Source organism: Gekko japonicus, unplaced genomic scaffold (genome assembly GCF_001447785.1).
Source record: "Gekko japonicus isolate JY-2015 unplaced genomic scaffold, Gekko_japonicus_V1.1 scaffold663, whole genome shotgun sequence".
Taxonomy (NCBI): domain Eukaryota; kingdom Metazoa; phylum Chordata; class Lepidosauria; order Squamata; family Gekkonidae; genus Gekko; species Gekko japonicus.
This window is the reverse complement of record NW_015170912.1, coordinates 46,551-61,337: the sequence shown is the minus strand read 5'-3', so window position 1 is coordinate 61,337 and position 14,787 is coordinate 46,551. Positions and strand designations below refer to the sequence as shown.

General features: G+C 46.4%; 1 protein-coding gene across 1 annotated transcript in view; it reads left to right on the top strand.

Moving 5' to 3' along the window:
* Positions 1–5,518: 5,518 nt before the first annotated feature.
* ACSL1 (acyl-CoA synthetase long-chain family member 1) overlaps positions 5,519–14,787 on the top strand; it is a 52,937-nt gene continuing 43,668 nt past the window's right edge. The window contains exon 1 of the mRNA XM_015418694.1: positions 5,519–5,580. The gene's annotated coding sequence lies outside the window, so the exon portion shown is untranslated. The remainder of the gene's footprint in view (positions 5,581–14,787) is intronic.

The following is a 14,787-nucleotide window of genomic DNA, read 5'->3' as shown; positions in this document are numbered from 1 at the left end:
CTGGGTCCCATCTGATTTTGTATCTTCCTCTGCTGCCTCATTGCACACTGGTGAAAATGCTCCAATCAGACTTGGTTGAATTATTATGCTTGGGTAAAATTGTTGTCAATGCCGTGGAAAATCCACCAGGAACTGAAAACTGGTGGATCTTCCTTTCTTGTTCCCGCTCTCCCTTACGTTATCTCTCTGTAGGAAATGTTCCAATATTTTCGAGTTACTTTCCCCCTTCCAGTTAGAGATTTCGACAGTGACAGGGTATGTTTATGTGGTGACAAAGAAGTGGAAAATGTGGGTCATTATTATTTTGCATTGTCATTTATAAATCACCACCATAAATAAGTTATTTTAACTGGAATGTTTTATTGATAAATATACGAAAGACCTGAGCTTCCTCTTCAATGAGGTTATCAACCAAAATTTTGTACTATTTTGCTCTGTTTGCTGCCAAACATAGACAGTTTGTTAATGCTCAAGCAAAAGAGAAAAGTTTGTTAATGCTAATGCAAAAGATTGTCATGAGGTTTTGCTAACATAAAACACTTGTAGTCTGTTTTTGGTATGTACCTAGTCTTGTCTATATGTTTTCTCTTTCTTTTTATCGTTGTGCTTTATAGCTAAGACAGCAAAAGTTAGTGTTTCTTTCTATAACACATCTAAATACAATCTTTTAGTAGCATGTAAGAGGCACCATGACCATACACAGAGTCAGTGTAATTCAGGGGCTGAACATAATTTTTGGCTACTTAGAGTAATGTCCTTGTTTAGCCATGAATATCCGGCCTCAATATCCTTCTGCAAATAAAAAAGACCTCCCTTTTTTCTATACAAGATTATTCATAGTAATAAACTGGATCAAGGGCTGTTTGATTAACTGCTTCAGAATTTCCAGTTCCATATATAAATCAAGATTCTGCTGTCACAATCATAAAGAATCTAGTGAAAGCTTGAAAAGAGGCTGGTCAGAAAGTTCAGGACTCCATACAGCTCCCTGCTCCTATCTATACTCCAAGTACTCTAAACACATTCTCTTCTGCCATGGCTTCAGTTTTTGCCAAAAATTCCAAATTTAAAAACATGAAACTCAGAAGCAAAAAACCCCAAATAACCCCCCATGCATTGAGAAATATGTATTACTCTTAACAATTGTATGTGCACAATAAGTCTCATTAATTATAATGTACTTCCAAGTAAATCTGCAGTCCTATGCAGATTTACCACTGACCTTAGTGAGAGCTATTTCCAAGAGCCCACCCTGGCGGGGAGGGCAGGGTATAAATCGAACAAACAAACAAACAAATAAATAAATAAGAACCATGCAAAGCGATGCTTCCACATGGAGGTTTAACTTCGCTTCAGATTCCAAGCTGGAGTGCTTCTTTTTGGAGCATCCATACATGTGCTATACTCCTTTTACTGGGTCTTCCTTTTCCTCGGTATGCTCTTTCCCAAACCTGCTTTGCTCCAATCTTTTGGAAAGAGAACAGTCCAAATGTGTTATCATGCCCCCTGGAAAGAAAGGTGTGCATTTTCTTGTCCTCACCATTTCCCTGCTCTTGCAGCCACCATTTCCCCTATTGCACCACTGGAGAACATTTTTTAAAAATCAGCAATTGCTATAGCACTACAGAAATTATTGATATTTTTAAAAAGTCATTTGCTGGTGCAGCAGAGGGAAAATGGCAGCACGAGAGACTGATGGAAGAAGGTGTACAGAAAACTCCCTTGTGGAAGCTCCATTGCGAATGCCTCTGCCTCTGCGTTAATTGACAATGAAAGCAACAAAGAGAATCCTGACCACATGTAAGCAGCCTTATATAGCCTTTATGTGTGTTTAGCATTACAGTTTTATTGTGTAATGTAGTCGAAATGCATTACTTGGACTTTTTATTAATCAAATGTATGTAGTCTCTGTTCTCTGTTCTTGATTTTTATCTTATGACATTTTGATATTCATTTGAGTAACATAATATAGCAATTTTACCATTTTTCCTCTGAATGTTGCAAAATTAAAATGTCATATTGCATAAAAATGTCATCAACATACTTACTATTTAAAGATGAACATTCAGCAATATCCTTATAGCCTCAAGAAAGGAAACAACCAGGAAACAATTGCAGTAAGTGTATCTAACTAGAAATAGTAAAGAGAGATGGGGGATTTTGAAACCAGTCCTATGAGAATATGTAGCAATGAGGAGTGAACATGATGAAGTTGTGCTGATTATTAAAATCTGGCTGTATTTCACAAATACACACATAGGTCAGCTTATAGAGCCTTCTAATCATGGAATTCTAAAGGCACATTTAGCCCACTGAATACAAATGTTCTCAGGGTATTATAAAATAGTAGCATTTTGTGTGTGGCCATGTGTGAATGAAATCCAACACTGGTTTCAGAATAGACCTTTAATATTGATGCAGGCATTCTTCTAATTCCATTTCAGTTTGACTTTTTGCCTACATCTCTTGCTCCTGGCCGTTAACTTTGAGCCCTCTCTGACTAACCCCACCCTGACCTGGATGGCCTAGACTAACCTGACTTCATCAGATCTCAGAAGCTAAGCAGAGTCAGCCCTGATTAGTACTTGGATGGGAGACAGACCGCCAAGGAAGTCCAGGGTTGCTGTTGCAGAAGCACACAAAGGCAAACCATCTCTATTTGTCTCTAGCCTTGTAAAACCTAAGGGGTTGCCATAAATTGGCTGTGACTTGATGCCCTTCACACACACACACACACACACACACACACACACACAGCCCTCACACCATAAACTGGAATCAGTGACACCCGTGAGCCTATCTCATGCATTTTAACCTGAGGAGGGTTAAATCTAACTGAAACATCAAAAGAATCTTGTTAAATTCAGTAAAACACCTCCAAGTAGGCAATTCCGTTCTAAGCATCTTTACTCAAAAGTCCCCCTGAATTAAACACACAGCTGTAATCTGAGAGCCAACGTGATGCTATAATTGGAGTGTCAGACTAGGATTTTGTGAGACACCCACTATGCCATGAAGTCTGCTGGGTGACCTGGGGCCAGTCATTCTCTGTTTAGCCCAACCTACCTCACAGGGCTGTTATGAAGGTAAAATGGAGAAGGAGAGAACAATGTGCACCACTCTTGAGTTCCTTGGAAGGATAAAATAAAAAATGTATTTGATAACCTTTAAGTATATGGCATGTTGGATTTGATTGGTTTAGGGTATGCTTTAGAATGATGCTGCTAGCTAGGATTTTATTTTCGCACTTCCATTTATATCTTGACTTTCTTCCCATCCTGGGACACAAGTTGGCTTTTGTGGAATTCTTAGGTGGTCACTCAACAGAGCACTGGTTTGACCTCCCTCTTACCATGAAGGTACATCCAGACATTGCTGAGTATATTTGGAGCAGAGCAGCTGACTTTTTCTGCATCTATAAAATAATCCAGTTACAAATAATCGCTACTGCACATAATGACAGAAACAATACATAATAGTATTTGGGTGCAGTCTTCCACAAGGGTAGAGCTTTGTGTGGCTTTCCTGTTGTTCCTGTAGTGATACGACGATGCAGCAACAAGATGGCATCCACATGGCAGTTTTGCCTGCATTTTCTCCGTCCTGTAAGTGGCCATTCCCCCCTCCCCGGGGGGCTTTTTGTTGTTATTTTTAAACTGACCATTGCTGTAGTGTTATAACATGTCCACAGAAATCCCAGCTTTCTTCTTTTTTAAAAGTGCATCTCTACCCCTTTATTCACAGAGGAATAAAAGGAAAGGCATATCCCTGCATTTACTTTTTCATAACTGAAAGCTGGGAATTATGAGGTCTGACGCAATGTCAACCGCCATTAAAAACAAAAAAGCTGTACAGTGGTGGTGGTGGTGGGTGGCTACTGCAGGTGATGGGGGCACAGGCAAGGATGACAGTGCTGGTGAGGGCAGGAACAGGAAGATGTGCTTTCCCGTCCACACGGGCACCACTCCAGACTAACTGCAATTGTTTCCAAAACACTGCGGGTAAGAATGTTGAGAAATATTGCAGGAATGATGAGGAAAACCTGGGAGCAGCATGTAAGCACCAGGATGCTGTTGGGAAGCGGGGGTGTGGGGGGTGGCTGTCTCCCAATATCTTCCAAGATGGGGTAAACAACCCATGTGGAAGAAATCTTACACACCCATACAGAGCAGTAGAAAAGGGTAAGAGTTCAATAGCATCTTAATGACTAACAAAATTTGTGGCAGGGTGAGCTTTCGTGAGCCACTGCTCACTTCTTCAGATACAGTGACTCACGAAAGCTTATATCCTACGACAAATTTTGTTAGTCTTTAAGCTGCTACTGGCTCTTTCCTACTCTACAGGCAGACTAACACGGCTACCCATCTTGATCTACATCCACACGTGACTGGATACTACCCTTGCCCTATAGCAACCATTCACCTGGAGTCCACACAGCAAAAGCCAGTTGTGAATGACTGCTATAGCACCAGGATAGCACAATATCCAAAGATACATGGATGCAGCCACGGAACCTCACGCTGGAATAAATACTAGATCAAGACGGGTAGCCGTGTTAGTGTCTGTTTGTAGCAGTAGGAAAGAGCAAGAGCCCAGTAGCACCTTAAGGACTAACAACATTTGTGGCAGGGGATGAGCTTTCCTGAGTCACTGCTCACTTCTTCAAATCTGCAAAAGTGAGCAGTTAGTAACTCAGGAAAGCTTATACCCTGCCAGTGCCAGTGTTCCCTCTAAGCTGAGTTAGTGTGAGCTAGCTCACAGTTTTTTAGCCTCTGGCTCACACATTTTTGTCTTAGCTCAGGAAGGATGGCTCCAGAGCTAACTAATTTATGCAGTAGCCAAATCGCTCTCTCACAACTTTCATGCCAGTAGCTCAGAGAGTAGAATTTTTGCTCACAGGACTCCACAGTTTAGAGGGAACCCCGCCTGCCACAAATTTTGTTAGTCTTGAAGGTGTTACTGGACTCCTGCTCTTTCCTACTGGAACAAACGTCGTTAGTCCTTAAGGTGCCCCTGGACTCTTGTTTTAATGTAGCTCAGAAAAGCTGGTGTTTTTGTTCGGATAGGACACCAGGGTCGGGAGGCAGATTTGAATCTCCCGCCGCCGGAGCTCCTTTCCGCAAATACGTGATGATGCAGCAGCACCGAGAGAGCTCCTGAGACTGCGCAAAGTGCCGTCCCGCCTGTACATTCACGGGCCGCCGGCACACATCCACCAGCGCGCCCCACAGCTCCCCCGTGGCGTCCTTGACGCCGCCGTTCAGCGCTGTCGCTCTGCTTCTCCGCCTCCTCTTCTCCTCACCCAGACTCCTATTGGCGGCGGGCGGCGAGGAAGCCGCGCAGGCCCAGCGTCGGACGGGGTCCTAGCGCCTTCCCGGTTGCCAGGAAAGGCGGGCGCGACACTACGCAGCCACGCTTGGCTCCTGCTGCGGCGGCGGCTGCTCCCTCTCCCCACCCACCCCCTTCGCCCTTTTTTTTTTTTCTTCTTCTGCGGGCGGCTTAAATAGGAGCGGCCGGGCGCTCCCGCTGCAGAGTCGCTTGGCTGCGGGGAGGAAGGGCCTGGCGACGAGAGGAAAGCAGGTGGGTGGGAGCGGCGGTTGAGCCCGCCGCCGTTGTCTCGGTGGTCATCAGTCCGCCTGTCCGCCCGCGGGTCGGGGAGGCGGCGCCGGGTCTTGCCCGTTTGCAGAGAGGCTGCCGCGATCGCTCTGCGTGACAGCAGGGCAGGCAGAGGGGGCTCGGCGAGCAGCCTGCGCTGCAGCCCCGGGCGGGGTGGGGGTGGGGGGGGCGGAGAGGGCGGGAAGCCGAGTCCGGGGAAAGGAAGCGGGAGCCTTCGGTGTGGATGACGACGATTGTTGTTTTTACGCAGAGGCCTGCCGGGCGAGCGAGCGAGCGAGCGAGCGGTCGGTCTCTCCACCCCTCCGCTTGCAAAGAGGCTCCCGCTTCCCGGGGCTTTCGACGGCCGCTGCAGTAAAACCTCGGCTCGTTCTCTTGGATCCGGCTGTGGAAGGTGTGCTGCGGGGAGCTCTTGTGGCAGCCGCTTCCCTTTTCCTCCCCCCCCCCGCCCCTTTCTTTGGGGGGGGGGGTGTCTGTGGTGGGAGAGGGGCTGGGGGGAGGCTGGAGTAATCATCGCGGGGTACGCAGCAGCTCTCTTTTGGTCCTTACCTGGGTGGTGGTGGTGGTTTGTGACGCCTCCCTGAGGTGGGTTGGAGCCAGAAGACATTCGTTGCCACCAAGGTTCCCTCTAAGCTATGGAGCCTTGTGAGCAAAAATTCTACTTTGTGAGCTACTGGGCATTGAAATTGTGAGCGAGCCATTTGGCTGCTGCATAAATTACTTGGCTCTGGAGCCCTCCTTCCTGATCCAAGACAAAAATGTGTGAGCCGGAGGCTAAAGAACTGTGAGCTAGCTCACACTAACTCAGCTTAGAGGGAACACTGGTTACCACCATTCAAAGGAGAAAACTTTTTTTTAAAGGCAGAATTATGGAGAAGGAAGTGAGGGGGGGAGAAATAGGGTGCAACATTTTTTGGAATGGGACCCCCCCCCCCCCCCCCCGTTTTTGCGATAGGCTGAGGGCGGTCAGGGAAGGTTGAAGTCTCCTGCTCTGGATGCTCCTGGAAGGCGTGGAAGCGCCTTTCTTCGGAAGGGTGGTGAAAATGGACTGTTTGCTGCATTGTGTAGCCTTGTTGTTCAGGGAAGATCATCTTTGTTCAAACCGCTGTCATCCTATTTGGAGGATGTGGGACACCTGAAAGAGAGAAGGCATGCTTTCTGGCCCTGAGAAGGAGCACAGGTTCGCAGCCCACTTCCTGTTCCCAGTCGATTTCCTTGGGGGGGGGGGGTGTTTCAACGCCCTCCTTTCCTAGCTGTGTGGGCTCTCATCCTGCATCCTAGCTGAGATGGGGTTGTGCTGAACAGCTCTGTAGGGAAGTGCGCTGACAGTGTTGCAGGTATACAGCTAGATTCAAATGAAGGAAGCTTTGACTCTTGAAAGTTCATATCCTGAAAATCTTGTTCGACTCAAAGATGCTACTGGATTTGAAGCTAGCTGTTCTACTGCAGTCCGCTGCCCTCTGAACCTGTGACAGGTGTGATTGTGCCTGCAGGAGTCTTCAGCTCTGTCACAGTTCAGCTCTCAGCCTGGGTCTGCTTGGAATTGGGTTTTTGTGGAGATATGCCTAATGGTGGGATTGTTCTAGAAGTTGCCCTGTAGCGTTGGGAAGTGGGGCCCAAGAAGGCTTTGTTCCTGTTGCCAAAACTGAGACAAATAGCTAAGCTAGTTAATTATTCTGCAGCTGTCAAGGTGTGGAATTGCCTGTCTTCTCTCTCCCTCATCTTCATCATTGGGGGGGGGGGAGGACAAGGCAGTGGTGTTAAGCAATCTTCTTCAAGAGGTATTTGTGCTGCCCTATTAAGGGCCACCACATCCCATTTACAAGCCTATTACTGTTTGGGTACATGCCCCCAAGGGTTTTGTTTTGTTTCTGTTGACTTCCTTTGTTTCTTAAACACTATTGGTTCAACTATAGTATTCTGCTCCCCCCTCCAAGCATTTACAGGTTTACCTTTTTGGCATGGGGAGGAGGGCAAACTGTGGGAAGGCCGGAGGAGATGGCAACCGAGCCATCGCCCTTGTGTTTAACACTCTAAATTTGGCTAAAATTAATGGTAATAGACTGGATCGATGCAGCTCTGAAAACAGGCTAATGGCTGTTCCAAGTAAATTCTAAAAATACTGCAGAGACGGAGACTTTTGCAGTAAGGTGGGATAATTTAGTGGAACTCTCTCAAACATTACATTAAACTGGTGCTTTGCTAGACCTTTTGGGAATGTGGTTCTGGAGTTGGAATGGCTCGTACAAGACTAGCTCTATGGGTCCAACATTTCCTTGCTTGAGACTGTGAAGTGAAGCCTGTTGTGGTATTTTACATCTTTATTCTTGGCTAGAAATGTTTCTGATTAACAGATACTCCTTACCAGGAGGAACTGTTAAATTTATTTCACTGAGGAATGTTTGAAGAACCACTAGAGGGTTGAGTGACATATGTTGGAGACAACAGAGGAGTCCAAAGGCCTACTGGAGCAAGTTATTACCAAAACCCAAATGTTCCTGTCCTCAGTTAGGGGAGGGTGAAGTCCAAAGTAACACTGTAGTTCATAGCTGAAAGTGATCTGAAAATGGCTTAAGTTAACTCCTGATTTTTTTTCTTTTATAGCGGTATAGGTACTTAGCTGTATCCACAGCCAAACTACTGTTGGGTGATATTGAGATATTGAAAAAATGGTATTTAGCAGAGATAAATTAGTCCAGCAGAGCCAAAGTAAAATAATTCAGACTGAGAGTCCATGTGTGATTAAAATATAAAGTTTTTACTAAATTCTAGCATGGGAAGGGTAACTGGGATGGAAATAACAACAGAGAATAATCGGCTACATCCTTACTCTACAAAGACAAAACTAGAAGAGAGTGATTATGGCTACTCTTCTTGTTCTTCAGAACACCAAACAAAGACGGGAAGAGAAGCCATAAAATGGTAATATATCTTGACACTTTAGTCCCAATCAAATCCCTAGATCAGGGAGAAAATTCCCGGGCTTTCTCCATCTAAAGAACATTCGTTACATGAGAAACATGTGACTTCCTGTGAGTAACATAAACAAACATTTAACCCCAGATATACTGAGTGTTTTCAACTTGTAATACCCAACAACTACAGATGGATTACTCGCTTATTCAGTAGAAGTACCCTAAAACAAAATGCACAGCGAGCAGCTTCTCTGATCCACCTTGAGTCTCAGTGAGAAAGGCAGACTGTAAAATAAATGTGTTGCATTGACTGTATCATATAAGACTCTTGTTAATGGTTTGGTTTCTGGGTGATGCCCTGTACAGACTTCCTGTGTGCCCATTAGGGAAGAGACTGATCATGTATCATTTATAAACACTACATTCTCCTTGTGGACAACCTGCAGAATTATTTGAACAGCAAGAGTACCATCAGGCAGATAGTGCTCTCATCACTATGACATGAGCTTCACAGTGCCAGTTCCTCAAAGTTATGACCTAACTTGCTTAAAGTCGTGTTGTCCTTTTCTAATAAGGATCTACTCAGATGCTGGCTTTAGAATTTAATTTGATGCTGAATTCCTTGGAATTTGGAAGTAATGTGCTGCCAAGGACTGATTGTTTGAGCACTTAAACACATTAGAAGCAACACTTGAGATTTTGTTTGACTGTGACGGTTATTAGGAATGAAGTGAGGTCCAGTGCATTCTCTAGGTCTTCTGTTCAAGAAGAAAAAGCTTGTAACTAAGAACTGGTCACAAATGGGACTAAGAAGAAAGTCTGTGGGATAGCTAAAGGCTTCGCTGCATATGGATTGTAGTTCTGTTGATCAGCTAATCTTAGGTATGCTTGTTTATCAAGGGTATCAAGGCACTGATACCTTCAAACAAACCTCGTGAATAGCCTAAAGCAGTGATGGCGAACCTCTTAGAGACCGAGTGCCCAAACAGTGACCCAAAACCCACTTATTTATCGCAAAGTGTCAACACGGCAATTTAACCTGAATACTGAGGTTTTACTTTAGAAAAAACAACTCATACATTAACTTAAGATGATCCAAACAAAGTAAGGAAAGCAATCCCAAATGCTTTCATTTACTTAAAATTATTTGGCAGAGAATTCGACACTTTAATGATGGTCTGGGCCTGGCTGGGGCGATGGCACGCGTGCCCATAGAGAGGGCTCTGAGTGCCACCTCTGGCACCCGTGCCATAGGTTTGCCACCACTGGCCTAAAGGGTGATTCTTGTGATGCTTCCATTGACAAAGAAATAGGTATGAAACATGTCTTGCACAATGTGAAGGCTTGTGGGAATAGCCGCTTGTCAGAATGCCTCATGATACTTGTTGAAAATGCACACACAGATTTAGCGTGCCAGCTTAAATGGTCCAGAGCCTGGCCACATTGATTAGTGGTTGAGATGTATTCAGGGGTCATTTCGTAGAAAAAGAAGTGCAGGAGCTCATTAGCATAACTTATTTGCATATGCCACACACCCTGACATCACCAGAAGTGTGTCAGAAGGCAGTATCCACCGCTCTCCCTGGGTTGTTTTGGATTTCTAGGTTTTGGGGGGGGGGGAGAACACGCAGATCTGCCCTCACAGAGGAGGGAGAGTCTGTACCTGAAGGCCGGACGGGGGGGGGGGCTCTGCAACTTACCTGGCTGCTTCTTGCTCCTCGTGGCCCGACTGAGGGCTGCTGGGAGCAGGGGGCGGGGCTTGTTGCATGTGCCCGCCCCCTGGGCTCCTTACTGCCGGAGCTCTGCTCCTGTGCGCTCCCGCAGGAAATGACCCCTGGATGTACTTGATCATTGGCATTAGAATATTGTATATGTGAAGGACAGAATATTGCTATTGCTTGGAATGTAATTGGGCTTTGAAAGCAGATGTGCTTTGCAAATACTTTTGAGTGGAAGAAGACTAGTGACTGTTAAGCAAGTAGAATATTTCTGGGAACAGTGGCTGACATTAACAGGCTTTAATAGAGCTTTGAGCCTTATCGCTCTGGTGGTCTGCAGAAGTGTGAGCATTTCTGTGCAACATCACAATATGAAGCTTGTTTCTTTCCTTCATTTATGCCACACTTTTCTCCCCAATGGGGACCCATAGTGGCTTGCAGCATTCTCCCATTTCTCCTTTTTTATGCAGGCTGAGAGTGTGTGACTAGCCTAAAGTCACCCAGTCAGTTTCCTTGGCAGAGTGGGGATTCCAGCATGGGTTTCTATGAGCCTAGTCCAACACTCTAATCACAACCCATGAGCTCAGCTGTCGGAACTAAAAATGGAACTAAAAATGAAAGGCTTGACTGGGTCAAATCATTGACGGCTGTCCGCTTGAAGGAAGGGTTCTGCTGTTATTTCCAGCCTTCCAAATTGAGGAACTGAAAACTTGGTCATTCTCCATTGCATAACTACTGGCTTAAATCAAATGCCACTCTGATTCATGTATCTCTGTCAAAACAATGTTCTGCAATGGGACTCATGCTATACACCCCTACAGCTGAGCAAGAATGGTACTTTCCCAGCATACTGTGAAATTAGATCTTGGCTCTGTGGTGTACTTTCTGCAGGAGTAATGGGGGTGGGGGGGGGAAATCTCTTTGTTTAAGCAGATACTTCCTTATAGCAGCTTAAATGTCTGTCTGGGATGTGAGTCATAAGTCTAATGCTTGGCTTTATTTATAAAATCTTTTGAACATGTGGCAACATAGTTTTTAGTAAAAAGAAAATGCTTAACAAAAATATATGCAAGGGTCTTGATAACAATAGCTGTATTTTCATTTTGGCCAATTGTTTTGCCCCAAGGAGGCAAATACCAACATACCTTCAGGACTGTCTCTCCCGGTAAGGCTGTCAGAGAGGATTACGCTCTATGGACCAACATTTGCTGATGATCCCTGGCTCAAATGAGGTTCGCTTAGCCTCAACCAGAGCCAATGCCTTCTTGGCTCTGGTGCCAGCCTGGTGGAATACTGAGGGACTTAAGGGAGTTTCACAGGGGCCTGCAAAACGGAAATGTTCTGCCAGGCATATGAGTGATGGATGAGGGGGCAGAGCTCTATTAGCATTGACCTCCCCTGGCATGTGTCCGTCTGCCCACCACCTCCCGTAATATCAGTTACCATGTACTGTACACATATGTGGAGTTGACTCAGGAATAGTGGTGTTAAATGGCACCATGAATGATGGTACTTGGATATTATTATTATTATTATTATTATTATGCCTAATTATTTTAATGTATTGTGTTTTATCATATTGTTGTAACCCACCCTGAGCCTTGTGCTGCGGGGGGTGGGGGAAGACTAGAAATCAAATCAATAAATTGTGAACGTACTCTGGCAGCTTCTAAACTAATGTAGCCTCTGTGGGGGTAGAACTGACCTCTCTCTATTTGTGATCTTTCTGCAGTATGCAGAAATTCTGATTTTACTCAATAACTCTTTGTGTGTGTGTGGTTTTTTTTTTCTCAATTAAACTGCAGAGCGAGAGGGGACTGCAGCTATTGGCTGCTCGGTTCTAGCGCTACAATGAAGAAGTTGACAGTTGCCCTCGAACGATGTCTGTCTATTGGCAGACAATAGGAGAGCATTCTGCCCTGTGTAAATAGATTATTGTGTTTGGTAAGGGAGGGGGAGGAGCGAGGAATGGCCGCGTTGGGCCGGCTTGGCAGTCTGCCGCAAAGCTGAGTTCAGCTGGAAAGATCATATCTTGGCTGATCCAAGTGTTTTTTACTTATGCATGGGCAAAGAGGCTTTTCTGCTAGTTTGGGAGAAGCTGAACTTTTTATTTTATCAACTGAATAAGCAGGGTGTAAGAGAAGGGCAGAAACCCCCTCACTGACTGAGAAAGTTCCCAGTAGGCAGTGCCCTGAATGACTTGGCGCAGGCTGAACCAGGCAGCCCCTGCAGTGCGGGCAATGCTTCAGGGGCCATTTCATTTGGACCGGGGCCCTGGCAGCCATGACATTGGCTGTGGATGTAGGCCTGTAGCCAGAAATATTTTGTTAGGGGGCAACAGGGGGGGCAGTTTAGTGCAGTGGAGCCACCACTGCTGAGCAGCAGCAACGGGAGGAGTGCGAGGGGTCTTTGGAGGAGTGTTTGCCACTCCACCACTGCTGCCTGTGAGAGGGAGTCCTAAGGAAGGGGTGGCGCTGCTGGGACAAAGGGCAGCAGCGGAGGCGCCTGGCTTGCTTTGAATGGCGCAGCTGGGGGGGGGGTGCTGCCTCCTCCAGGATCCCTTCCCTCACTGGAGCCGCTGCAGCCCAGCCCAGCCCTCCTCGGGCCGATTGGACAGCCCAGAGCAGAGTTGGGGGTGGACGGGGGCCAGGAGAAGGGGGACTGATCGCCTTTGCAGAGCCCAGCACGACTACAGGACCTCCCCCTCCCAGAGGGTTTCTGTACCTTTAAGAGTGGCTTGGCACGGAAGCTTGCTCTTCCTATGTGGCTCTTCAAAGATGGCTATGGTGCTCTTAAAGGCACAGGAACCCTCAGAAGAATGGATGTCACATGTCTGTCCCAGGCTCCCTCCGCCTCCTGGGTGAGGGGAAATGAGGAGCAGGACAAATTCGGGAGGGAGCATTGCCCCCAAGAGCCCCCCCCCCCTGTGGATACAGTCCTGTGTAGACTCTACTCAGAGCCAGTATGGTGTGGTGTCAGATTAGGATCTGGGAGATCCAGATTCAAACCACCGGTCTGCCGTGGAAGCTCCCTGGGTGGGTGACCCTTGGGCCAGGCATACACTCTCAGCTTAACCAACTCCACAGGGTTATTGCGAGGGCAAAATAGTAAACAGAATGATGGAAGCTGCTAAAATGGAGGAGAGGAGATCAATTTAAAATGCTTCTCTCTATTGGGGAGAAAGGTGGTGGTGGGATAAATGAAGTAAATAAAGCTGGCCCATCCCATTCTGGTCCTGGTCATCGTTCTAAAGGGGGTGTAGCTTAAAGGGACAGTTACTTCTCTTAAGAGAAATTTAAAAGTATCCCTCACATCTGCTTGGGTTCCAGCTTACTGCATGTTTTGTTGATTGCTACGGCGGAGCTGAAGCAATTAAGTTTTCTTTAGCAATATAGCTTATTGGATAGTAAAGCCTTGACTCTTCTTCTCATGCTCTGTTTAACATCCTCAGGCAAAGGAAGTTTCTGCAAGGAAACTATTGCCAGCACGCTCCAGTACAACTGCTAAATAGGTCAGCTGTAGTTGACTTCCAATTGAAAGTTTCACCTTGCTTGATCACATTATGTTTAAGTGGGTGGGGGTGGGGGGGCTGACAACCAAACAAATAGCAGCTGTGTGTTATGAAAGGTTGGTGGAAATGGGAGAGAATTATGAAGAAGAAACGGAGGGGCTGATAAGTATTTCAACAGAGATGGTTATGAAAGGGTAAAGAGACTGTGAGGGTGGACTTCCGGTCTATGGAACAGTGATGGCGGACGCTCTCCCCATAACGGGGGAGGGCGAATCACACACCAGCGGCCTGGAGGGGTGCCACCTCAAGTGACACCCCCGCGGAGCCTTTGTGATAGGCTCCAGGCCAGGGGGCTTTTGAGGGGTAGCCTCTTCGATGGCGTAATGCTGGAGAATTGAGGCTCCCCTTCGCCCTGACAGTCCAGTCGCTGAGTGGCCTTTGGGCACAAGCTGGACTGACCGGGGCAAGCGCCAGAGATCGAGCGGAATGGCGTAAAACCGAGAGTGGTCAGAGAACCTGACCGACAATGAATGTGAGTTCTGAATAAAACGGTGTAGTTTGCAAAGCGATCCCCCCCCCCCGCTGTTGAAAAAAGAGGATTGCAAAGAGGGACGCCTCTTATGCGAATGAGCGGCTAACGGACACGAAGGGGGAGAGGGGAGGAAGTAAACTGAAAGTGGGTTGAGAGACTTATCTGAATTGTGAAGTTTTTGGCAAGTTTTCCGAGTTGCATGGAAGCAGTAGAAACTGTAAACAAAATGGGAAAGATGGCGGCCCAGCAGAGAAAGTTTAAATCGAAGCCGAACAGTCAGAGTCCGAAACCGGAAGTGGGAGCAGATGTCCTCAAACTCCTGGCAGATATGCTCAAGCCGGTGATGGAACAACTCGATGGTATTAACCAGCAACTGACCATGATGAATAAAAACTTTGCAGCACAGCAGCTTCAGCTGAACGAAACAGAAAAAAAGCGGAGTAGGCAAACGAGAAAATTAAAGAGATAGACACCACAAGCAAGAAGTTGAAGAAAAGG